The sequence below is a fragment of the Ambystoma mexicanum genome, chromosome 7q (assembly GCF_040938575.1).
Source record: "Ambystoma mexicanum isolate Mex_15411 chromosome 7q, UKY_AmexF1_1, whole genome shotgun sequence".
NCBI lineage: Eukaryota > Metazoa > Chordata > Amphibia > Caudata > Ambystomatidae > Ambystoma > Ambystoma mexicanum.
Window position 1 is genome coordinate 365,612,328 of NC_090941.1, and position 26,649 is coordinate 365,638,976.

Consider the following 26,649-nt stretch of genomic DNA (forward strand, 5'->3'; position numbering starts at 1 on the left):
ATACTTTCTTTTAGTCATATTCACATGGAGTAATGTTTTGTTATGCTTTCCATTTTTGGATTTCGTTCTATGGACTTTGGTGATGCACCACTTATATTTGTTCATGTTTTGGATTTCTTTTCTTTCTTGAATTTGAGTTTCTTTTTCTTATTTCAAAAATTATTTCTTCATTTGCATGTGTGCTTTTCATTTTGACATTTGTTATACTTTTTAATACATTTCTTTATTCAACATTATTGGTGTGGTGTACAGTAATGATTTTGGTGCATGTCTCCATGAGCATTGGCACAGTCATGTGTTGCAACTGTGTGGCTCTGTAGGACATTTGCTGATGGGCATGCTGGTTCTTTTCAGACTATCATGGAATGGGTGATTTACTAGGGAGTGGGTGCAGTGGTTCGTTGGGTGTTTGCACTGGGGGTGGAGGGGTGGGATTTGGGTTGGCATTAGGGCCATGGGTCTATATAGTCACGGCGTGGTGTTTGGGGGACATGTGTGGGGGCCGGCTGGCAGGTGCCCTGCACTGCTGGGGGGTGGGGGTGCAAGGGGACATGAGTGGGGGCCTGCTGGCAGGTGCCCCGCAATCCTGGGGGGTGGGGGTGCAAGGGGACATGAGTGGGACATGAGTGGGGGCCTGCTGGCAGGTGCCCCGCATTGCTGGGGGGTGGGGGTGCAAGGGGACATGAGTGGGGGCCTGCTGGCAGGTGCCCTGCACTGCTGGGGGTGCAATGGGACATGAGTGGGGGCCTGCTGGCAGGTGCCCGCCAGGCTGGGGGGTGGGGGTGCAAGGGGCCATGAGTGGGACATGAGTGGGGGCCTGCTCGCAGGTGCCCCGCAGTGCTGGGGGGTGGGGGTGCAAGGGGACATGAGTGTGGGCCTGGTGGCAGGTGCCCCGCAATGCTGGGGGGTGGGGGTGCAAGGGGACATGAGTCGGACATGAGTGGGGGCCTGCTGGCAGGTGCCCCGCACTGCTGGGGGGTGGGGGTTCAAGGGGACATGAGTGGGACATGAGTGGGGGCCTGCTGGGCCGATGTCAATGACATTTGTGATGTCATCTTTGATGTCTTGGGTGTTAGTCTTAGCGGTGCATGGTTGTGGCGCGAGTTATGGTTGCTTAGCTTACCATAACTGGCGAATTTCAGGGGTTTTACGGTTTTACTTGGAACCATAACGTCCCTTTAACAAAGTTTTTTCACTGAATTTCATAGGTTTTTAGTAGCACAACTTAACCACAACGTCCCGTTAACAAAGTTTTTTTACTGAATTTCAGAGGTTTTTAGTAGCGCAACTTCACCATAAACTCCCTTTAACAAACTTTTTTCATTAGCACGCAGACAATATACAAAGATGGAGTGTAAAAAGTAATTTCTCAGAGATGGCTTTACACAGAATGTTGCAAAGTAAGAATTTATGGTCGTTCACAGTGAAGGTCAGCTGCTTCCATTTTTTGCTCGCGTGCCGGAGTGGCCCACGACTCGCACTACAAGGTTCTATTGTTTTTTGACCTCGACAGACAGGGATCGTGCTAAAAGACTTCTTTTGAAGGAGGGTTGCAAAAACGTAAGACACAATAAGGATGACATTTCTGAAACAAAACCACTTTTATATATTATATCACTATGAGAAAGATCGTTGGCACAGACGGAGTCGTATTTTGGGACTGCATTACGCGTAGACAATGGAAAATGCCAATATAATGTAAGTAACCCTTTAGATTATTTTATACCGGAATATAATAACAATAGCGTGGCGTTAAAGCCCGGTTAAGTTGTACTTGTTCGTTCAATGTGGCATATTGTTTTGTACCGCGCACTATCACCGCTGAAGTGGTCCCCTGTCGCTTAGAGGGCTCTGAAAAAGGCAGAAGAGAGTGGGTGGGTTAATGGGAATAAGTTAACATACTCCGTTGCACTATCCTCGCTAGCAAATAGTTTTTTATGCCCTAATAAATAAAATGAATATTTTTAATGAAGATCGGCTGGTGACACTAATTTATGTTTTTTAAAACAGGTACATTCTTCCCTACTGTCAATGCCACGATTTTCAGACCCCAGCCTATGGTTTTTTTAACTGCCAGGTGCAGCTCCATGTATGCAACTTCATGACCCTCACCATTTTATGGGACAATCGCCAAGGACCAATATGCCCTTACGCGGTACTTGCGGCTAGAAGCAACATACCAACCATTATGGTGGTCTAATGCCTCGTTGTTGGAGCAGCCTTCCGATTATCAGTGCGACCATTTGCTTCTTTTATCATAAACCAAAAGCCTGTGTACCGCAAAGGAACAGCGCGTTCCTCAAGATTAACTTTTGCTGATCGACACTAAAGACAAATGCAAATCGCTGAATATTCTCTAAACATTTGATGTGAAATACATGTACTTTACGAAATGTAGAATCTTGCTGTTTGCTTTTAAATCACAGTTTCATATTCCGAATTGTGGCGGGCTGTGTTGTGAGATGATGTGTGTTGTTTTCCGGGTTCTGTGTAAAGTCGCGTAGGACTGGAGATGACTGGGCGCGTTTGACTACGCACCCTATAACGTCACGGAGAGAGGCGGGGAATATGAATGCTTTGATAATGTCAGACTTAGGGGCGGGAGATATGATTTAGTGTCGCAAAAGGAGGTCAGCCAGGTCGATGGGGCAAGTGATAGGATTATCACATAATGTCGGCGCACAGCAGCCTGATTTATCGTTTATTTAGTGGACAAAAAGTCAGGTAAGGCCCATAGGAAATTGTAATATCAGCGGACATTAGGAGGGTTCTTAGAACACTTTCAACCTGACAACGAACAATATGAACAGCGTTCTCAGAACACTCCCATTTTGTTTAATTGCAAACATTTCGGGACACCGCGAGTGTTCTTAGAACACATTCAACTTGCCAGAGTACAATACGGACAGGGTCCTCAGGACACCCCCATTTTGTTTATGTACGAACATTTAAGGACACCGCGAGTGTTCTTAGCTCAATTTTAGCTTGCTTGCGAACAAAACAGACACATACTCCGTCCTCAGAACACCCCACCATTTAGTTTATTTAGAAAATTTCAGAACAGCCGTGTAGTCCGCAGACAAATCGAACACAACAAAAGCGTCTAGCACATAAAAAAAACTGAACATTGAACCTATCTCATACTCCCCCACCCTCCCCAAACACTCTTACACACCAACACACTCCACTAAATACAATTTTTAATCCAAGTTTCACTGCGCTGTCCGCGGTCGTCGGCGAATGCAAGATGGCGGGTGCCACAGAAAATCTGACGCGCTCCACACCCCACGCTGTCCAATCAGCGAACACGTTGCATGTCCGCGGACATCACGCAAGCTGCTCGGCCAATCGGGCGCTGTCCGTGGAGCGAACCGGGAAGTCCGTCCGCGGAGCGAACGGAGATTTCACTAATTGTTTTGCCTTGCATTTTGGACATTTTAAAAAAACTACTGGACGGATTTACACCAAATTTGCAAAAGCATGCTTTCGGGACCAAGCCCTCGCTCCTGCCGCAAATTTGGTGTAAATCCGTCCAGTAGTTTGGGCTGTAGACGCGCGCAAAGTTTTTTCCCATTTTTCCCATTATGTCTATGGGAAAAAACACAAGGTTTGGGACCCCCCCTATAACTTTGCCCCCCCTGGACCAAACCTCTCCAAACAGATTAAATTCAGAGTGGGCCATATACTTTTTTTGCAAAGGTTGGTGAGGATTCGTCCAGAGGGAGAGAAGTTATAAGCCACCCAAAAAATGCTCTTCCTATGAAAAAACACCAACTTAACCATAACGACATGGAAGCTACCGCGTCCATGTAATATATTTTGTCTAAAACATATATATATATATATATATATATATATATATATATATATATATATATATATATATATATATATATATTCAGTGAAAAAACTTTGTTAAAAGGGACGTTATGGTTAAGTTGCGCTACTAAAAACCTATCAAATTCAGTAAAAAAACTTTGTTAAAGGTAAGTTATGGTTCAAAGTAAAACCAAAAAACCCCTGAAATTCGGCAGTTATGGTAAGATAATCAACCATAACTCGCGCCACCGCGCCCTGCTAACACTAACACCCAGAACATCAAAGATGACATCACAAATGTCATTGATGACATCACTGATGACATCACATGTGCATTTACTTTTCATGAAAACTCTGTAGGAGGGATTCTTATAATGTTGACCAAAAAGTGTCAAGGATCATTTGAATAAATATTATGAGCTAATTAGTGCATTAAGCAATGCATTGATATAAATAGCATTCTATTATGAAGTTTTATCCAGTATACTAAGCAACTCATGCAGAAACTTAGGCAGTGTGTGCAGTATACATGATGAAGGTGCAATATTCATAATCTTGCCATGTAGAATAATGAAATGATAACTGTTTTCTTATTAGAGTTTTGAGTACTGTGAAACATGTAATAAGTAGCTAATAAAACCCACTTAATACATAATTACACTTAATACAGACAAAACTGTAGACAACAACACATACAAATATGAGTATATACAGGGACAGAGAAGTAAGCAAAAAAGCAGAAGTAGTAGCAGAAAGAGTTCATAACCTAACTGATTATCTTTATGCAGAGAAATGATTTCTCTGTTTCAAAGCTGCTACTTACTGTATGTATGTGTATGAAATGATGTCAGTGAACCTTAAGGAAAGGAGTGTGAGTACAATGTATACAAATATGAGCATATACAGGGAAGGTATAGTAATAAAAATAAAACTATGAGAAAATGCTGATAACTCTAATGATTATCTTTATGCACAGAAAGGATTGCTCTCTTTCAAGACTGTGTCTTCCGCTATATATATGATTCATATGATATGACTTGACCCTAAGTCTACAAATATAGTACCTTTTCAATTTTTACTTCCTGACTGTTACTGAAGAAAACTATGTGGCTTAGATATGTCAGTAAAGGAAAAAAAGGGAGAGCCAGCAATGTGATGTCATCAGTGATGTCATCAATGACATTTGTGATGTCATCTTTGATGTCCTGGGTGTTAGTGTTAGCAGTGCACGGTGGCGCGAGTTATGGTTGCTTATCTTACCATAACTGCCGAATTTCAGGGGGTTTTCGGTTTTACTTTGAACCATAACGTCCCTTAAACAAAATTGTTTTTCTGAATTTGATAGGTGTTTAGCAGCGCAACTTAACCATAACGTCCCTTTTAACAAAGTTTTTTCACTGAATTTCATAGGTTTTTAGTAGCGCAACTTAACCATAACGTCCCTTTAACAAAGTTTTTTTACTGAATTTCATATGTTTTTAGTAGCACAACTTAACCATAATATCCCTGACTTTATATACATGTAACATAGAACATACTGAACCCCTAGCTAGTGATTTCGATGTCCACGGACTACCGCCATGTCCGCGGACATATCGAAAATCTGAGCGTGGTGAATGCAAATTTAAATAGTGTGCCCCATTTCCCCTTTGAGGTTGGCTCTGAAAAGAGCCGTTTTTTGGGGGTTTTTTTGCAGATGCTTGACAGACACCTGTTATTTTGTATTTTTTTTTTCTTACTTTACTCCTAAAATCTTCACATAACCTTCCCCAACGCAACCCTTACATTCCAAAACAGAATGGCATTTCCCATAAAAGATAAGGAAATGCCATCTTCTTTAAAATAAACAGCATTACTGGAATCAATATTCTCATTATTACAGAAGAACATACCAGCTCTAAGCATGAAGGCACACATGCCTCGGTTGATTACACACCTAGCATTGTTTTGCTGAGGAAAAAAAAACTGAACTATTGTCCCATATTGCCCTAGGTACTAATCCAGAAAAAATTACTTTGGCATTTGGAAGGATGTTCATTACTGCTTGAACCAAGTGTTCCAAATCTGCCAACAAAGTAGGGGCACTGACATAGCCCAAATGGAAATAACCATATTGCAAAACTAACACATGGGGACTGTTGATCCTGCCCATATCTTCACAAACTTGTACAATTCCCTGTACATTGGAATCTGGCACAGTGCTCCACACCACCTCCATTCCTTTAACATCAAAATTCTTTGCAACATGCCTGCATTGAGCATACTGTTGTAAACCATGCAGAAACATATCTCCAAGCACCAACACCCTGACTTTCTCCACTTCTGCCATCTTCACTACTCACAGTCTCTTTGAACACAAATCCACAACCTCAACATCTGATTGGCTGATCCCTACAGTCTTCATTCCATGCTGGATTTGCTGGAAAACCTCGGATGTAGCACACCCTGTCTGCAGACCGCATAACTCTTAGACTGCCCTTCTACCATTTCCACTTCATTCTCTGTGCCATTCCCTCATTGGATACAGCTAAGCAGGCACACAATACGGCGAACGTCCTCAGAACACCCCCCATTTTGTTTATTTTCAAACATTTCAGGACACCGCGAGTGTTCTTAGAACACATTCAACTTGCCAGCAAACAATACGGACAACGTCCTCAGAACACCCCCATTTTATTTATGTATGAACATTTCAGGACACCGCGAGTGTTCTTAGAACACTTTCAGCTTGACAACGAACAATACAGACAACGTCTTCAGGACACCCCCTGCGAACATTCCAGGACCCCACGAATCTTCTTAGAACACTTTCAACTTGACACCAAATCAATTCTGTTTATTTACGAACATTTCAGAACAGCCGTGTTGTCCGCAGAAAAATCAAACACAACAAAAGTGTCTAGCACATAAAAAAAACAGAACATTGAACCTATCTCATACTCCCCCACCCTCGCCAAACACTCTTACACACCAACACACTCCACTAAATACAATTTTTAATCCAAGTTTCACTGCGCTGTCCGCGGTCGTCGGCGAATGCAAGATGGCGGGCGCCACAGAAAATCTGACGCGCTTCACGCACCACGCCGTCCAATCAGTGAACACGTTGCATGTCCGCGGACATCACACAAGCCGCTCGGCCAATCAGGGCACTGTCCGCAGAGTGAACCGGGAAGTCCGTCCGCGGAGCGAATGGAGATAACACTAATTTTTTTGCCTTACATTTTGGTCATTTTAAAAAAAAACTACTGGACGGATTTACACCAAATTTGCAAAAGCACGCTTTCGGGACCAAGCCCCCGCTCCTGACGCAAATTTGGTGTAAATCCGTCCAGCGATTTGGGCTGTAGGCGTGCGCAAATTTTTTTCCCATTATGTCTATGGAAAAAAACAAAAGTTTTGGGACCCCCCTATAACTTTGCCCCCCATAGACCAAACATCTCCAATCTTTGCAAAAGAATTCAGAGTGGGTCATATACTTTTTTCTTTTTTTGCAAAGTTTGGTGAGGATTCGTACAGAGGGAGTGAAGTTATAAGCCACCCAAAAAATGCTTTTCCTATGGAAACACCAACTTAACCATAACTCCATGAAATATATATATATATATATATATATATATATATATATATATATATATATATATATATAATAATTTTTTGGGGGGTTCATCCCCCTCATCCCCTATCGCCCCCTCACTCTCACCCCCTTCGCACCCTCTCCTGTGGGATTTGGATTTCAGGACCACCCACACCCCCATCCCCCCAACCAAAACACACACTTACGCACAACACACAAACCAACACACACACGCACACTTATCCGTTCTCCTCATGCTGTGCTTCTGGGTCCCAATGTGCCTGTCAGCCCCTGCAAGCACTCGTGTACGTGATGGCCATGATAGTTCTATTTAGAAAGACCGCTTTGTGCGGTCACAGAGAAGTCTTTCTAAATCAATCTTTTGGTGTAAAGATCTTTTTAAAAAGATAATCTCAATTAGAATGGAGAATTCAGTGGCCCAATAAAAGCAAGTTAGCAGGTGCTGCGGTTGTAAGTGGAGTGAGCCTATCACAGGACCTGAATCATCCAAAATTGCTGCTTTAAAGGATGCTTCATGGGTTTAGTTTGCTGTATAATTTTACTAAAACACATGGGAAGAAGAGAGAGTGTAGGGGAAGCAGAAAAGTGAGCCATCCTGTTTGACAGGAGAGGAATACACTGGGATTCCAACAGGAAGTAGGCAATGAGAAATCTCCTTAAGAAGTCCTCATCCAGAGGCTTTCCCCAAGCCAGACCAAATGATCTGTGACAGATCTTGGGAGCAGTTAAGTCTTTGAAAGACATAACAATGTGAGTACAATAATACCAGATTATTCAAACAACATTCCCAACAATTAAAAGTGTTTAAGGGGACCCTGTTTTTTAGCCATTCCACTAAAAGGAGAAATATAGTACAATCTGTATGTATTTCGTTACTAACAATGGACATTTAAACCATAGGTTGTTAAGGCTTTACTCCTGAAATGTGCAATATCTGGAGGTGTTTTGTATCCCAGATCGAAATGTTGAATTACAAACCTTTGTGATTGGTGAACCTGATTTCCCAGGATTCAAGAGAGAGTAAGACACTAGTATGCTCCCATTCCAAAAAGGCACATAATTCATAAACCCAAACCTTTAAATTGATTGCAAACAATTAATCACCAAAAAGATATCCAATTGTATCTACGCCCAGGCTAGGAAGAAATTGTTTGTCAAACATTTAGTCCGACAGCTTAGTTTAGAAATAGCACAAGAATGAGAACACCATATGTTTGAGCAGCTATTGTTTCTCTGATGGAAATACAATGGTTTTAGAGAAACTCTAGTGACCTCATCCGGTGCAATGGGAGAGAGTGAGGATAGTAAAGGGGAAGTCAAGAGGGGTGCCAAGGGAGGCTAGAGCAGAGGGGGCATGGGGAAGTAGAGGAAAGTGAGGACAGGATGTCTGGTGTTTTGGTGGAGAAGTGGGAGGGCTGTGCAGTGCAGAGGGCCTGGGAGAGAAGAGAAGAGGAGACTGCGGTAGGATTGTTAAGTTCCTTGCATATTTTGAAGAGAGCAGCCATGATATTCGTGGCCCCAGAAATTCAGGCTTTGATTTGAGCATTTCTTCCTAAAGTGGATGGAGGGACAATATTGCCTTTGGAGTAGGCTGCAGGCCAGATTGTCAGAGGATGTGCTTGAGGCCTGCCACTTCCACTCAGCAGCTCTGCACTTGCGTTTCAGAGCGGCCAGGTCAGAGTCATACCAAGAGTTGCACTTGGAGGCAGGCGTCATACAGATCTTCATGACAGTGGCAAGGATGTCCACAGTGCTGGTGATGGAGAGATGGGGGATAGCAAGGGCTGTGTCGGTATGAGAGTCGATAGCAGAGGCAGAGGGGCAATAAAGGTGGAGGCAAATGCAGCGACTGACACACGCTTCATCAGTCGAATGATGGAGAAGGAGATTGGCAGTGCGAGCAGAGTCATCACTGGGGTCATCACTGGGGGTCCATGGAGCCCCAGATGGGAGGAGAGGAGAGGCTGGTCAGACAATGAGAGAAAGGTAGTTAGAGGGTTGGAGAGAGTGATGTCTGCTGAGATGAGTGCATCCAAGGTGTGACCAGCAGATCGGGTCAGGCCAGAGGGAAGAATTGGGAGAGAGAGTCACAGAGGTCACAGAAAGGAGCACAGGCCGTAACAAGTGAGTCTAGATGAATATTAAAGTCCACAAGGAAGAGAAGTGGGGAGAAGGTTAGAAGAGAGTAGAAGAGGTCAGCCCATTCAAAGAAGAAAAGGGTGCCTATAGATGGTGGTGAGAGTGAGGGAGAGGATAGGTGAGATACCCAGCCTACAGATGAGGCATTCAAAGAAAGGGTATGTTTTGAGTGTGAATGATAGAAGCAGGCACCCATTCAGCGAAGAAGACAAGGGCTACACCAGCTCCAGGCCTGTTAGCTCTAGACATGGAGAGGATTGTGTAGCCCTCAGGAAGGAGAGTGTCAAAAGCAGTGACAGAGCTGGCATTGAACCACATATCAGTGAGAGAGGGTGTTGAGGTCAAAGTCTTCAAGGAGGTGACAGATATCAGAGGAGTGTTTGACAGCAGAGTGAGAATTGAGGATAGCTTAGTGAAGCTGGTTGCCACCTTTGAAGGTCTTCTGAGGTGGGGTACAGGAATGGGGTACACACATTGGAGGGGGGACAAAGGGTTGCTGTCAGAGGAGTGGCTGCAGGGAGGAGGAAGATAATGAGAGAGGGAACACACTTGCCAAGAATGAAGAGGATGGGCTGAGAGCCCTGGCCTATGATAGTGCAATTTCTGTTGACATTAATGATTCACCTAGATGATGAGAAGTATTCCAAGAGCACTTCACATTTGGTTCCACCATTAGTGAGTGAGGAGGAAAAGGGGATAGGATAGATACCATATGGGGAGCCCATAGGCCAGGAGAAGAAACAGTGAAGAGAATGTCACTGATAGTTTGTCTGGAGGAAGCATTGATATAGGTATCAAAATAAGGAGGCCTGGGTTGGAGGCCCAGAGCACTTTCTTAAGAATATGTCTTCCAGACTTCAAGAGCGAGGTACGAAGAGTGATATAGTAACAGTTACAGTAGATAGGGGAGACAGAGAGCACCATGTGTACGGGGATGTGTGGGTGGGTCAGGATGAGGGACTGCACTGTGAAGCAGGATGTCACCAGGTGGCCTAGGAGCCACTACAGGGAGAAGGAGCAGATGAACCAGAAGACAGGGGTCCAAGGAAAACGGGCTTAAGTGACAGCTCAGTAATATCAAAACATGAGTGAGATCAGGGGGAAATCAGGCAAAGGGACAGCATAAAAGCATAGTCACAGAATTACCAGAAAAAAACTAGATTTAAGAGCATCTGAGGGGCTAGGTTTGTACAGTCGCAGGTATAGCAAGATTTTTAACAGATAAGAAAAATGCAGCATTTTTAGGTAAAGGCTAGCGGAGGTCAGAACAGCTAGATTTCATTTATTTTGTTCAGCAAGTGGGCAAAAAATCGAGATGTAGGTTTAGTGAGATATATCCAGAAATGAGAGACAGTAATAGACAAATGGTCTACAGCAGCCTAAATGTGGACCACAGTAACATTAATAAAGCATCTCCAAAGATCAGAGATTGTAGGAGAACCTTCAGAAGCTAATCAAGAGGGTGAAAGGCTGAAGTGGAGTTGGGGCACAGGAGCCCAGATGAGAAGATGGATTAAGGATGGTGTCCGCGTTGCAGGAGGGACCAGTACACAGTACAGGAGAGCATTTATTTTATGTTGAAAAACAACATATTTGGAGTCAAGAAAAACAGCAGAGAACACCTCATGGATGGTAGGAATGGGAAACACCTTGCCATTGGGACCAGGCGGGCAAGGGGGTGGGGGTAATGATAATCAGCATGTGCCAGCAGGGAGAAAGAACTTTGAGGCTGCAGACCATCGCTAGTGCAGAGAGGCACGGTACAGGCAACCCCTCGTAAACTTGGGTAGAGCCTGTGCAGCTCTCAGGGGTGACTGCAGATGGGCGGTAGCACTTACCGGGCTGTGAAGTGGCCTGATATCAGGAGGATAGTTGTTGGTAAAAGGGGGCTCCTTCCAGTATCTGACAGGGCATGACAGGGTTAACCCTGGGCCTTAAGAAATGGCCTCGAGAAGGGGGCTGGCTACAGCTTGCCGGCACCTTTGTTGGAGCAGATGAAAGGAAGCTTAATAAATGAGGTAGTGCAAGGTGGGTCCAAGGCATCTGACATAGGGGTTAAGGCATGAAAGAAATGGCAGTAGCATTTTGAAAAAACAAACAAGGTTGTTGAGGTGCATAGGATAACCAAGGCCATATATCATGTAGATCTTTATGTACTATATGGAAGCACGGTGGATGCACAGGAATGCATCAGGGTCGCAAGTGGGCAGTGTGCACAATTGTAGAATGAAAAATGTGTCTGATGATGAAGAGAGAGCAAGGGCATCAGAGAGCTCAATAATGTGCATTTACCTCCTAGAAGTTGAGTGGAGCATCAGGGACAACAGATTTTGGTGAGGCAAGGCAGGTTAGTTTTGCTGCCTGCTCCGCAGCAACTGTGAAGAAAGTGAAGGCCAGAAAGGGAGACCCTTGGCTTTAAGAAACAGCCTTGAGAAGGGGTCTGGCTACCGTCTGCTGGATCCCTTTGTTGGAGCAGATGAAAAGAAGCTTAACAAATGAGGCAGTGCGAGGCGGGTCCAAGGCATCAGACATTTTAGGCATGAAAGAAATGGCGGACAGCCATTTTGAAAAAACAAACGAGACTGTGGAGGTGCATAGAATAACCAAGGCTATATATCATGTATATCTTCATGTATTATATATCGAAGCATGGCGGATGCACAGGAATGCATCAGGGGCCCAAGTGGAAAATGTGTCTCATGATAAAAGAGAGAGAGGCCATCAGAGTGCTCAATAATGTGCATTTACCTCCTAGAAGTTGAGTGATGCATCAGTGGCAACAGCTTCAGGTGATGCAAGGTGGGTAACTGTTGCTGCCACCTCCACAGCAACTCCAAAGAAAGTGTCTTTTCTGTTGACAAGCTGCATGTATTTATTTGATATATTGTGGGTGACATCCTGAGCATTGAACATTAGTGGATCATTTTATTTATTTTCTTCATTTATTTTTTAAAGGAACTAATCAGCCAGATTAACTTGTTTCTCGTGCCCGTGGGATAGTTGCATTGGAGGTGGGGTATTATATTGGTGTCCTCTGTAAAAATGAATCTATAGAAAACTAAATATCTTCCATAAATATATCTTATTCCGGAGGCTGGAATAACTATTGCCAAAGCAAAAGATAGCTCTGCTCTTTTATTGACAAGGTAGGTTGTCTACTTGCCTCCCTCCCTGGAACTCATGGGCCCAACCAGTTGTGTGTCCTTTATCGCCATCACATCCTCCTGGGTCTCTGAAGTGTCATTTGCCTTAGATGGCATCCAGCATCTGAAGAGGATACTTCTCATGCTGACTGGATCTCAAGCCTCCTCTTTGTGGGTCCATGTGAATCACTGCCCTGCTGTTGCTGCTGCTGCTGCTTATCTGAAAGAGAAGTGCTGCTGATGCCCAATGCCAGAGGTTCTGAGATGGCATACCTGTAGAGGGTGTGCCAGGTCAATTCAACTGCTTATCATGCCTTTGGCATCCTTCTGTTCCCTAGGCATCATGGGTTTGAATGCAGAAGTGTGTTATCTTTTATGTCCTGCATAAAGCATTGCTATCTACGGAAAAGGAGCCATGGATTGCCAGACCCAACTATGAGAGTTATCATCTGAAGAACACTCTGCACCCACAATTCCTTAAACTTCAATGGTAGAACATATAGTGGGAACAGTTGTCCCCAGTGTGCCATTTCCCTGACTTACCTGAAATTATTGTTTGTTGTGTTTGAAGGTATCTGTATCTGTGTCAAAGTCTGTTTGCTCCCCATTTTCTGACATTGGGTGTAAATTCCTTTCTAACAGCTATTCTTGCCTTGCGTTTCATGGTGTAATCTGGGCACAGGAGTCCATTCTAAGCTCAGTAAAGTAAAACTACACTGAGCCACTGCTTCAAACTAACTCAATCCCAGAGTACCTCTTGAGTCAACACATCTTGAAAGCATCCAGGACTTACTTGACCGACTCACACAATGTCAAGAAGCCTATTTCAACATCATCAATTCACCTAAGCATTGGGACATTGAACGCCCCTGTCCAGTTGGTCCATTTATTGGGAATCTAGAGAGTGGTTAAACCCCTTTTGTACCTTAATCTTTTAAAAAAAGAAAAACATATCCTTTCTGGACATTTTGGTGATACATTTTGTATTCCTCCCTGCTAAGTAGTCTGAGCGGCTGCCTAATAGCAGTCTGCATTTATCTGTCTTCCTTTACAGGGTTGAGTTCTTGTTACTGTTTTCCACTACAGTTTGTATTGCAAATTGTTGTGTTTAAATAAAGTATATATATTTGTATAGAAACTTGAGTGGACATGCCTTTGTTTCAGACTGTTCTAGTATTGCTGTTCGGGGTTTCTACTGTCTCACATGTACACCCCTCATTAGAGTATTGGGTGCCCTTAACCCACGCTGTCTCAAAAGGTAAAGGAGTATAGATCGTAATTGTGACTGTTTCACCATTATGATTGGGATCAATGTTGCTTTATAAATGTCTGGGACTTAGTCAGAGGTTTAGCCATTACTCAACCTTGTACTGTTGCAGGACAGTAATCATTTCATCACACTGGTTGGCAGCAGATGGGATTTGATACAAATTGTGCCGAAAGTTTGGTCATCCAAAATAAAAATGTTCAGTTATTGTTTAAAACACTGACAGAATGTTTTAATTGCTGCCACCATGGAACTCAACATGAGTATCAAGTGCACACTGACAGCTAGTGTCCTGTGTGAGTTATGTAAGGGAAGGGGCCTTCCCTGTGACAGAAACGTTATTAAGGCTGAACTGCTTAAGAATCTCCAAGCTTTTGAGGAAGCCAGGGGGTGGAGGAATCTCAGGGTACCAGTAGTAATCTGGACCCTATATTGCACAGACTCAATCCACTCGAGGTGTAGAAATGGAAGGGGGTGCATATAGGGACAATGCCTCCCACCATTCCTCTCAGAGGGTGGGTAGTGTGGTCTCTAAGAGGTCTCAAGTATCCCATTAGTCTCATGTCCATTTTTTGGCTTATGTGAGGTCCCAAGCTTTTGCTAGAACCCAAGTGAACCACTCTAGGTATGGGGTAGATGACAAGAAGTACCTCCTAGAGGAAATGAGGGTGGGTCTTGCAGAGATGAGGCAAAAGGCTGCAGGAGCGTTAATAGAGAAGTAAGGTTATATAATGCTGCCCACAATGGAACTTGTGAACCAAAAGGAGACTGGCAGTGTTCCCAGAGGGGGAAGATGTATTTCCAGGGATGGCACCCAAGAAATTGATTCAACCATATGAAATGGGAATACATATATTTGATTGGTTTGAGGTGCTGGACCTTGCATGTACGAATATCCTTAAAAATGGTGGGATAGAGTTACACCAACATTTAGTGAACATGGAAATCACAGACCCTATAGGCACTTGAAAAGGCTGCTGAGAGGAATGTGAGCCCTCAAACTCAGAAAATGGCTCTGAAAACTATATCTAAAGTTGATGACAAGACATTTAATGATAAAAAAACACAGAAAAGGTAAGGAGAGACAATCTGACTACCCTCTCAGGAAATGGATCAAAGGCATGAAGGGAGATCAAAACCAATAGCTGGTCAAACCTCACAGAAAGGAATAGTGAGGGTACCTCCAGAGCTTGTCATCTTTGCACAAATATGACACATATGAAGGGAAATCTGGGATCCAAGGACAAATCCCAAAAGGCCATTCTGATTGTTGGGCTCTTGGAAGAGGAGGCCATTGATAATGTGTGCATCATAGAAGATGAAATCCTACGAAGCCAGAAGTGGTCTAAAGGTCCCTTGTCGAAATAGAAAGTATATTGTGCCTCCTATTGTAATAAATATATTAATATTGGCCTACGCAAAGCTGCTCGAAAGTCTCTTGTGAAAGAAATCTGTGTTGCAAGGTCCTGACCTTAAATCCATGTAAGCCGCCATTTTAGCTCAAACCGCCATTTTAGGATTGGTTGTGTAGAAGTCACCCTGTGAGCTAAAATGGTGGACAATGTCATTCCAGAATATAACATGGCCGTCTTGACCTCTGTACATAGCTAATGTGTAATTTGCCTGCAGGCCACTTGTTGAGGTCATGAACTGAGACCTTGTCCTTCATTGACCTATGTGTAAAAGGATTACTCGTGCAATGAAATTAATCCACGAGCATATGTTGAGACAATGTATTCAAATACTGAGCAAAGAACATCTGTTTAACTACATTGTATTAATTTTTAAAAAGGCCTGCATGGAAAACTTTAGAATACACAGTTATTGCATACGCTTGTTGATACTTGTAGTAAAGGCAAACCAGTTATATGCGGTTATTTGAGACTTGGCACAAACCCTAGATCGGTTAGGTATTAAAAGGAATATTAACCCGAAGTGGGGCTGGACATCGCGCCCACTAAAAGTATAAAAAGCGAATGCATTCTAATGTACAGCGTCTCTCACTGAACACACTGAACCACGCTGGAGTTCGCTGTGTTGTACTGAGGGCCGATAGCTATCTGATTTTGCTCTGTTTTTGTAACTGGATTCAGTATAAAATAAAGTACTTTGTGTGTTCCTTTGTAACCCGTGTTCGGTGTATTTCCTTTTGGGGTACTCAGCCTCGATATTCTTTTTCTGTTTTCACAGTTGGCGCCCGAATAGGGACCCTCAAGATTGATGCCGGATTGTTGAAGGTTGACGCACGCTATCGGACTGGGATCAGACGGTGTGACATAAGGGGCCCCCTGAACGAGATGCGACACCTCAAAAGTGATGCACGTCCCGATCCTTGGACGATAAGCGTGTGGTCTGAGACGGCATCTTGACGAGGGTCCACTTATCGAGGCGGGCAGATTTGCCGAAATCACCATGCACGAGGTAAGATTAGTTAGGTAAGATTCTCAGAAGTACCAATCGGTCCTCCTTAGGTTTGGTCAGGTGAGTCATGACCCGATTCTTAATTTAACCCTGACAATTTGAATTTTGGCGCATTGTATCTGCAGACACAATTATTGACCAGGTAACACCAAAAATTTGAGATATGCCTGGGAAATTGTCTACCTGCTTTAGGGCATTATTCCGCAGTGATAGACAATCTTTGGAATTTAGCCGTCCCGCACCACAGGAGGGGTCGCCGGCATGTACTATGTACTGTAATTATGGCATTGGAAGTATAGTATTTAATGATATTTGGCACAGACAAACCAGACATGCCTCCGAACTTCAGTGGCCAATCAATGGTAGTTTTGAGATCCCTCGTATTGAATATTTGGAGTCAGTCTTGTTAAAGAAAAAGGCTAGACCTGCAGCATTTGATGTTTTGCAGAATTGGAAAAAAGAAGCATTGCAACAACTTAAAGGTAGAGAGAAACATGCACGTCATCATAAAAAGAACGCTGAAAAAGCATTGTTATATGACCAAGACAAACAGTCTGAGGTGACTAAAAATATGGATAGGACATTCTAACTTAGAATTCAGAAAATCTATCCTTCTAAAGATCTTCATATTTCTGATGAGTTTATTGACAAAATAGTGAATGAATGAAGGCCTGGTGCCTCTGCGCTACCTCTGTATGTTCCTCTTCCCACTGCTGTACCTCTTCCTGCTGTTATTCCTGTTCTTCCTGCTCAACCTGTTGTTCCTATTCCTCCGGTTTTTGTCCTTCCACCTGCTCCTCCGCCTCTTTTTATCCCACCAGTTATAGGACCTCCATCGAATTTGCCTGCTCCCTCTCTTCCAAGTGGTCCTGAGCCGATTGTAATCGATCAAGGTACAGGAACAAAAGTTGTCACTCGCAATAATGTACCGCCGGAGAAGAAACGTGAATTAATTGCATGGGCTAAGCATTATATGGAGAAGGATGATCAAGCCAGCGTTTTTGCCACACTTTGTAATACGGATAATTTTCCTGAGAAAAATGTTTTTATTGAAGGTTTAGGGATTCAGTTATGTATAATGTGGGGAAGATTAAATAATGCGGATGTTCCGCAAGGGTTAAGGGATCTAAATACTGTAGCGCTTTCTAGAGACACTGTGGAGAAGGTAAATGAGCATGTCAAGGGGTTATTTGGGTATAGAAAGGAGTTAGAAAAGTTACAGAATGAGGATGATGAAGAGGAAAATATGTATGTACAGAAACGATTCCTTCCGTGTCGTAAACCCATATCGGAGGAAATGCGAATTTGTAAGAAAGACGCGATTAGATGGATTTCAGACATATCGATAACTCCAGTTGAGGTATATGACACATATAGTCAATATACGTTAGAAATGCAGAGGAAAGTGATACAGGTAATGGTAGAATACCTGCAGGATGAATGTGTAAAAAGGAAGATTAGTTGTCCCACAGAGTTATTGAGCATTTATAAGAGAGCTTTTTCACTTGACACTTCTTCGACTGCTTTAGCGCTCGACTTGGCTCTGTTGCTTAGTAAGCGTTCGGAGTCACCTATTTGTCAGTTGCCTATGATAGAGTTCCTCCGACATTTGTCCCGAAGGTTGAATTTGCGGCCGATGCTGTAAATAATATAGTCGCTGTGAACATTCCTGCACATAATGTATCACAGTTCGTTCACGTCCCGTTCTCAAGACAGGAAGTGAATACTATTAGGCAATCTATTCCCGACATTAGGAAAAATCCGACAGGGTTCTATAAAGAGATAGAATCCATTTTGCAGTACTCAGTGTTCACCCTAGGTGACATTGATTTGTTGTTTCCTGTACTCCTGCCCGTAGATTTATTTAAACAAGTTAGAACTATTGACTATGTACCCGGGTTGGGAGATACATGGGCGAATATAACCAGACTCGATGGGGAAAGGCCAGCTGGCGAAATACCGCAACAGGTCATGTTAACTCTGCCTGATAGAATCATTGCTAAATTAAAAACCATCATTCCCGAAAAGAGAATTATTTGGGACAAGCTTACGGCCTGTGTCCAAGGAAAATCTGAAGGTGCTACCGAGTTCTTTAATCGGTTCGAACAGGTATTCTCGGATTTCAGTGGACAAGACTTAGGCACAGAGTCTGGGAAAAGATTATTTGTGGACAAATTTGTACCTGGATTGCTGCCTGACATCCAGTTCAAATTATGTCTTCTGAGAGCGCTTGGCAGGCGAAATCACAATCAGAAGTTCTATACATGGCTCAGTACTATGAGAACCGTGTCAATAATGAAAAAGATAGGATTGAAAAACGGAAAGGCGATTTAAAAACTAAAGTGCTATTGCAGCAAATTGTTTAGGGGCCCCAGAGGGGGTAGTTCTCAGGTTGGAGGTCAGTATGTCCCGCAGGGGAATGTGCCCTTGGGTCCTGTGAACATTAACCAGTTTGCTTATTGTCATCGAGAGGGTCATTGGCGAGCACAATGCCCCGTCCTTCAACAAAGGACGAAAAATACATTTGGTAATATGGGTAGGCGATCCACCGGTCGCCTGGGCGTAGGGGGCCCAGGTAGAGGTCAGTTTACACAGGACCATCAGCAACCTTTTTTGCAGGACAATCAGACTCCGAGTGTGAACACCAGGAATATATTTGATCATCCTTCCGCTGCATATTTATCTGAAGAGCTTCCTTTTGATGATATTCTGTTTCGTTAGGATTGCCCGAAGCAGGGTTTGGAACCTACACCTATTCCGGTCAATCAGAAAGGTCCCTACATTGAAATGGTGGTGGGAAATAGGAAATATCAGTTTTTGATAGACACTGGAGCACAGAAGTGTTCCATTGATCATTCACGGGTTCCAAACATTCCACTGTCAGAGCAAACCAATGTTTCTGTAGGGTTTTCCGGTACACCAGTTATATGTCTGGTTTCTATGCCGGTACCTATTTCTTTGGGTCCCTTTACGGACCAATGTCCATTTCTGTTGACTTTGGATTGCGGAGAGAACTTGCTGGGGTTGAATTTGTTAAAAGAATTAAATGCAGTGATTTATTGTTCTTCTGACGGAGTGCGCTTGACGATTTCACCACAGAAATGTTCTGTCTCGCAATTTTTGACTAGACCTTTGCGTCCAGAATTCATTGATGTACCAGAGAGCTTGTGGGCTGTCGACAATGATGTCGGTGTTTTACAGATTGAGCCTGTCAAAATAGTTTTGAAACAAAGAATTGAGCTGCCATGCATTCCCCAGTATAAGATTTCAGTTGAGGGCGTGCAAGCTTTGAAATGTATTGTTTCTGATTTTGTGCATCGCGGGGTGATTGAAGAAATTTCAGGAAGTTTGTGTAATAGTCCGATTTTACCCGTGTCCAAGAAAGGCAATAATGTAATTCCATTCCGTTTTATAATTGATTTACGTGCCATTAATAAAGTTGTGGCACCACAATTTCCAATTGTGCCTGATGTAACGACAATCCTAACCATGATTCCAGCTACAGCTACTTACTTTAGTGTTGTGGACTTAAAGAATGCGTTCTTTAGTATTCCTATACACAAGGATAGTAGATATTTGTTTGGATTCACCTTAGGGGGACACTCGTTTACATTTACTAGTGCACCTCAAGGGTACACAGAGAGTCCTAGTATTTATAGTAGGGCTTTGAAAGAACAACTTGATACCCTTGAATTGCCCTCTACCTGCACTTTGCTTCAGTACGTTTACAATGTGCTTCTAGCTGCTGCCTCTGAAAGTGCCTGTAAGGAGGGCACTGTGTTATTACTTATTCATCTAGCTAAGCATGGTCACAAAGCTTTGCTTAAAAAATGTCAATATTGTTGTCAGCAGGTTGCCTATTTAGGCTATCTCCTGTCGAAGGATGGAAGAAGATTGACACCTGAAAGAATAAAACACATTTCTGGCATGTCTGTCCCAAATACACAGAAGGAAGTTAGGGCCTTGATAGGTATGGCTTCTTACTGTAGGTTGTGGATCCCGAATTTCTCACTAGTGATCAAACCGATGGTGGCTTTGACGAAGAAGGGCATTTCTTCGCCATTGCCATGGAACGCGGTACACCAGCAGTCGTTTGACTTGCTTAAGACTGCATTATGCTCTGCACCAGTTTTGGGCACGCCAAACTATGAAAAGGCCTTTCTGTTGTTTGTGCATGAATGTGATGGATGTGCTTTGGCTGTATTAAGGCAGGAACATGGAGGGAAGAATAGGCCGTGCGGTTACTATTCTTCCGCCCTTGATCCTGTAGCATGCGCTTTGCCAAGATGTTTGCGAGCTGCCGCTGCTGCTGCCGTGTCTGTAAAACAGAGTGAGGGAATGGTCCTAGGCCATGATCTAACCCTTATGGTGCCTCACCCTGTAGATGTTCTATTGAACCGAACTCAAACGCAACACCTCACTTCTGCATGGTTTACAAGATATGAATTGATCTTGTTTGCTCCTCACATTCAAATTAAGAGGTGTTGTGTCCTTAATCCGGCTGAACTCCTACCTTTTCCGCAGGATACTATTTGCGGCGATGAAGAGTCACATGATTGTTTGTATATGACTGAACAAGAAACAAAGGGTAGAATCGATTTGAAATATACTCCTTTGGATAATCTGCAAGGACAGCTTTTTTGTGACGGCTCCTGCTTTAAACTTCCGGATGGTACATCCACAGCCGCTTATGCAATCACTACATTGAGCACGGTTGTGGAAACTAAGAGAATTACGCATAATTCTGCGCAGGCCGCAGGGATTATAGCATTGACCCGAGCTTGTGAACTTTCCGATGGGCTTGCAGTAAATATATATACTGATAGTCAGTATGCCTTTGGCGTGGTTCACAACTTTGGGAGACTTTGGTCAGAAAGAGGGTTCCTAACCTCGCATGGCACCAAGATTCAACATGGCTCCCTAATAGTACAACTACTCTCAGCGCCTGCGCTCCCTACTCAGTCAGCAGTTATGAAATGTGCAGCACATCGAAAGATTGTAGATGATATTGGAAAAGGGAATGCTTTCGCTGATCAGATAGCTAGACAAACTGCCACAGATCTCTTCACGGAGATGTATGTTTCAAGGAAGACTGTAGATGCCTATGTAATGGATGAGGGTGTTGGGTCTTTATGGGATATCCAAGCTGATGCCACAATGGAAGAGTCTAAGAGGTGGGCTGAAGGCTTGGGGAAACTTGATGATGATGGGTGTTGGGTGGACATTGTCGAAGGGAAATGGCTGTTACCTGATGCCTATGTCATGATGATGGTTGTCATGGCACACGGCCCTACACATGTTTGTGCCCAGCAGGTTACGAAAAAGTTATAAAAAGTTTGGGCAAATGAAAAGATTTTAAAAATTGCCCCACGCTATGTCCAGAATTGTATGATTTGCCTACAACACAATGTGGGAAAGGGGACATCAACTCCAAGGGGAAGTTTTGGCCCACCTTCTGTCCCCTTCGAAGTTATTCACTTTGATTTCATTGAAATGGAACGATGCAACAATCTAAAGTATGTCCTCGTGGTCATTTGTGCCCTTAGTAAATGGGTTGAGGCTTTCCCTGTTAAAGATGCTACAGCCATGACCACTGCGAAAACCATGTTAAAGGAATACTTCCCCCGGTTCGGTTTACCGAGAGTTATCTGGTCGGACAATGGTCCACATTTTGTCGCTGCTGTAATTCTACAGATATGTACAGCATTACGAATTGACAAACGGTTCCATTCGGACAGACATGCTCAGAGCGCCAGACTAGTAGAAAGACACAACGGTATCATCAAGAACAAGCTCGCTAAGACGTGTGCCGGCACTAAACTAAAATGGCCGGACCCCTTACCGATCGTGTTACTAGCCATGCATACGACCCCTCAAACTAAGACTGGGCTCTCTACATTTGAGGTGGTAATGGGGAGACTTGCCAATACCTGGAACCTTCCAAAATGTCGAACTTTAAAGAATGTTGAAAATGTACTGCTTTCAGATTATTGTAGCCAATTGACTAAAAACTTTGATTTATCACCAGGTACGAGAAGGTTTACCTGTGCGATACGAGGGCCCGGGCAACCGCATACGGCCTGGGAGTTGGGTGCTCATCAAATCATTTGAACGCACCTCCTGCCTCGCGCCTCGCTGGCGTGGGCCATTCCAAGTCCTGTTGGTCACCCAGACAGCAGTGCGGGTAGCTGCACGAAAGAACTGGATCCACGTATCGCACATCAAGAAACTTCCTCACCCTGTGCCACACGCTACAGAAGAAACAGAACCCCTTGCTGATACTGCAACCAATGATCCCAAAGCAGTAAGCAGCACTGAGAGTCTGTCGGAGAATATCTCTGAGCCCAGGAGGCTTGGGGAAGCTGCCATTTTGTCTCCATACTCTCCACAAATTTTGCACCCGGAAACGGCTGTTTCAAATTCAGCCCCTTCACTTTCCTCCGACACGTTGCTTCCAGCAGGAAGTGATGACATATTGTTTCCGGATCAATCAGTACCAGGAAAAGTACGATATAAACTGCAACCACGAAGATAGACTTACGGCACGGTTTTGCTGTGCATGTGATAGACTCATGGCACGGTTCGGCAGTGCATTCGGAGAAGGAAACGAGTCATTGAGGGCTTGCTTTTTGCCCAAATTTGAGAAAGGGGATTCTGTTGGCTGGGGTGGTGGAAGGACTAAGAAGTTGCTTGACCGGGAGGTCGCCAGCAACAAATTTTGGAGTTTTCGTTTGAAGACCTCGATGCCCACCACTGCTACCGCTCGTATGGGACTTGTAAATAAGGGGGTGACCAACCGGGACAATGGACAAAATGCCTGGGCCCCGAAAACGTATTGCTGTATTCTTATAATGATATTTGGGTTTTTAATAGTCGCTGCATTAGGATTATGGTACCTCGAGGAAACTCACTCTTTAGAACTTTTGTTGCCTACTGAAAGTGCACCCATTGTTCCTACATTTGCATACTTTATCCCCTCGGGATTCCCAGCACAGACAAAGGTACCACAATAACACTCTAGTACTTATCATGAATGCTACACATGCCATTTTTAATAAATCCAACTGCTGGGTCTGCTCACATTTACCGCAACACGGGGAAAAGGGGCTAGGTTGGTATATTCATCCTTTACCGTTGACAACTGCCTCCTATGCCTCTCTTAGAGCACTGTTCTTTGGCCGATGGAATGATAGCATCTCAGGGAACTTTGATGGCACCTATTTGAATAGTTTTGAGAAACGTGTTTTGACTCCCTTGGGATGCCTGCTTTTTGCAAATAGGAGTAAACCGAATGTTGCTTCTATTAGGCCTTCTGACAAACTGTTTGTCCTTTCCAATCTTTTATTTCCTTTAAAATGGCTCTGATAGGCAATAAGGATCCCATGCCTCCTTCCTACACTGTTAACGATAGTCCCGATTCAGTTTCTTTTTGCATGCAGAGGAATGGAACTCAGTCAATGGGAAATTTTTTAGGTTGTGCCAACGTTGCAAATTTGACTGGGGAGAACAGACCTTTGTATGTAGGTGAACCTGTCTACTTTGTCTGTGGTAATGTAGCATTCCTGTGTTTGCCCAGGGATTGGCAGGGAAACTGTTATTAAGGGATCCTGTTACCTGGGGTGTTTATAGGTAGTACAAAAGAAGTTTCGAAGGCTCGTCCACGGCGGGATGGGAATGGTGACACCCCAGAACATGTCTTGGGAGATATAGCTAAATCAGTGGTGCCCTTTTGGGGGCAGATAGCGAATTCAGAAGATATCAGAAAACTAGCGAGAGTACTGGAGAGAACCATCAACCGGACCACGGACATCCTCTATAATATGACGTTAGAACAAAAGGCGATAAGATTAGTAGCACTTCAAAATCGAAAGGCATTAGATGTCATCCTAGCTGAGCGTGGTGGAGTATGCAAATTAGTGGGGTCCGCTTGCTGTGTTTTCGTACCAGATTCCTCCCCAACTATCTTCAAGGCAATACAGAAGTTGCACGTCCTTAGTTCCGAAGTGCACGTTCCCGAGGGAAACTGGGATCTGAGCTCTTGGTTCTGGGACTTCTTGTGATCTTAGGGTTGGAAGGCGCTTTCAGTCTTATTGATTATTTTGGGAATACTGTTGTTTCTTTGTTGCTGTATTCAGTGTCTGCCTGGTATGTGTTCGATACTAGGGGGATGTTGCGCACAAGCGATAGGTTCGATAGGACATAAAGTGCATGCCCCAGATAAGACTTCCAAAGAATACGTATTGAAGGATATTTTAGCAAAAGACCTAATGGCAATAGATATTCTGATAGTGATTCAGGGTGCATGGACAATGATGCATGGAGTTATTTGCAAGGAGATCCAAAGTAGATTTTAGCACTTGGCATAGGCCAAAAGGAGGGTTTGTCGAAATAGAAAGTATATTGTGCCTCCTATTGTAACAAATATATTAATATTGGCCTACGCCAAGCTGCTCGAAAGTCGCTTGCGAAAGAAATCTGTGTTGCAAGGTCCTGACCTTAAATCCATGTAAGCCGCCATTTTAGGTCAAACCGCCATTTTAGGATTTGTTGTGTAGAAGTCACCCTGCGAGCTAAAATGGTGAACTATGTCATTCCAGAATATAACATGGCCGTCTTGACCTCTGTACATAGCTAATGTGTAATTTGCCTGCAGGCCACTTGTTGAGGTCATGAACTGAGACCTTGTCCTTCATTGACCTATGTGTAAAAGGATTACTTGTGCAATGAAACTAATCCACAAGCATATGTTGAGACAATGTATTCAAATACTGAGCGAAGAACATATGTTTAACTACATTGTATTAATGTTTAAAAAGGCCTGCATGGAAAACTTTACAATACACAGTTATTGCATACGCTTGTTGATACATGTATTAAAGGCAAACCAGTTACATGCGGTTATTTGAGACTTGGCACAAACCCTAGATCGGTGAGTATTAAAAGGAATATTAACCCGAAGTGTGACTGGACATCACGCCCACTAAAAGTATAAAAAGCAAATGCATTCTAATGTACAGCGTCTGTCACTGAACACACTGAACCACGCTGGAGTTCGTTGTGTTGTACTGAGGGCCGGTAGCTATCTGATTTTGCTCTGTTTTTGTAACTGTATTCAGTATAAAATAAAGTACTTTGTATGTTCCTTTGTAACCGTGTTCAGTGTATTTCCTTTTGGGATACTCAGCCTCGATATTCTTTTTCTGTTTTCGCACCCGAATTCTGAGTGTGAGCAGGATGGGGTCCTTAGAGGGACCCCCAGTTCCTGCCAATTCTCAGACATGTTTTGACTGTGATTCCATAAATGGGGGAAAAAGTCTCCTGCTTTGAGTGACATTGCTGATAGTATTGCAGCGTTCAGGTGACAATTGGTGAAGGGAAGGTAGTAAATCCTAGAACAACACCAGTGGATCAGGAGGTTTGATGGTCTGAGCTACTGCCCCTGGACAATGGTTCAGTTTATGTGGAGAGGTAACACTTCTGTGGACTGTGTTGCTGTCAAAGACTCCATTCCAGTAGGGTGTCTGTTGGGTATTGACCTCCCTGACACAGAAAGAGTTGTTGAGAAAGTCACTAGAGCCTGAGCTCTGACAGTACCATAAGAGGATGCACTTAAGGATAGAGGACCTGAGCCTTTTTCAGCTGGAGAGTGCGAGAGACCGGTCTCACCGATAATTCCCACTCCAGACCTGAAGTTTCTTGATTTGTCTACTTTTGTAAGAGAGGGCTCGCCGTCAACTGAGGTGTCTATAGATTTCACACCAGATTCAGTGATCCCAGGTTCACCTACTGGCAAAGAAAATTAACCTGTGATCGTGGACATGGCAGTTGTAGACCTTAGGAGCCTACCATAACTTCAGGAGTCGTCTTTAGCTGGCATCCCAGGTACAGAGGGACTGTCTCACTCTTGCATATCTGTGGAAGCAGACATGGGGGAGCACACACAGTGGAGGTCCTAGTCCGCTATGGAAAGGTGAATAGGCGCAGACCCTGGCCTAATTCAAAACAGGGAACTGGTGCAAGACGAAAGCCAGGACCAGTTCACAAACAAGGAGTCCAAGAATTCTGAAGCAGGTTATAGTCAGAAATTGCTTTTGCACATAGTCCCTAGGGGTTTCTAACACGGCTTGGCTTCTGACACATCTACTTGTCAATTAGAGGTTACTGGAAAGTTTGACAGCTTGCCAGATCATTTGGAGATTGCCGAGTTACTGACACTACCTGTGGTTAGGTGGTCTTATGAGAAAAAAAGCTACTTTTCTCAG

At 43.7% G+C, this 26,649-nt stretch overlaps 1 protein-coding gene across 1 annotated transcript in view; it reads left to right on the forward strand.

Annotated features, from left to right (window-relative positions):
* Positions 1-26,649, forward strand: part of LOC138528045 (protocadherin-9-like) — a 1,594,414-nt gene that overhangs the window by 1,514,678 nt on the left and 53,087 nt on the right. The window lies entirely within an intron of this gene.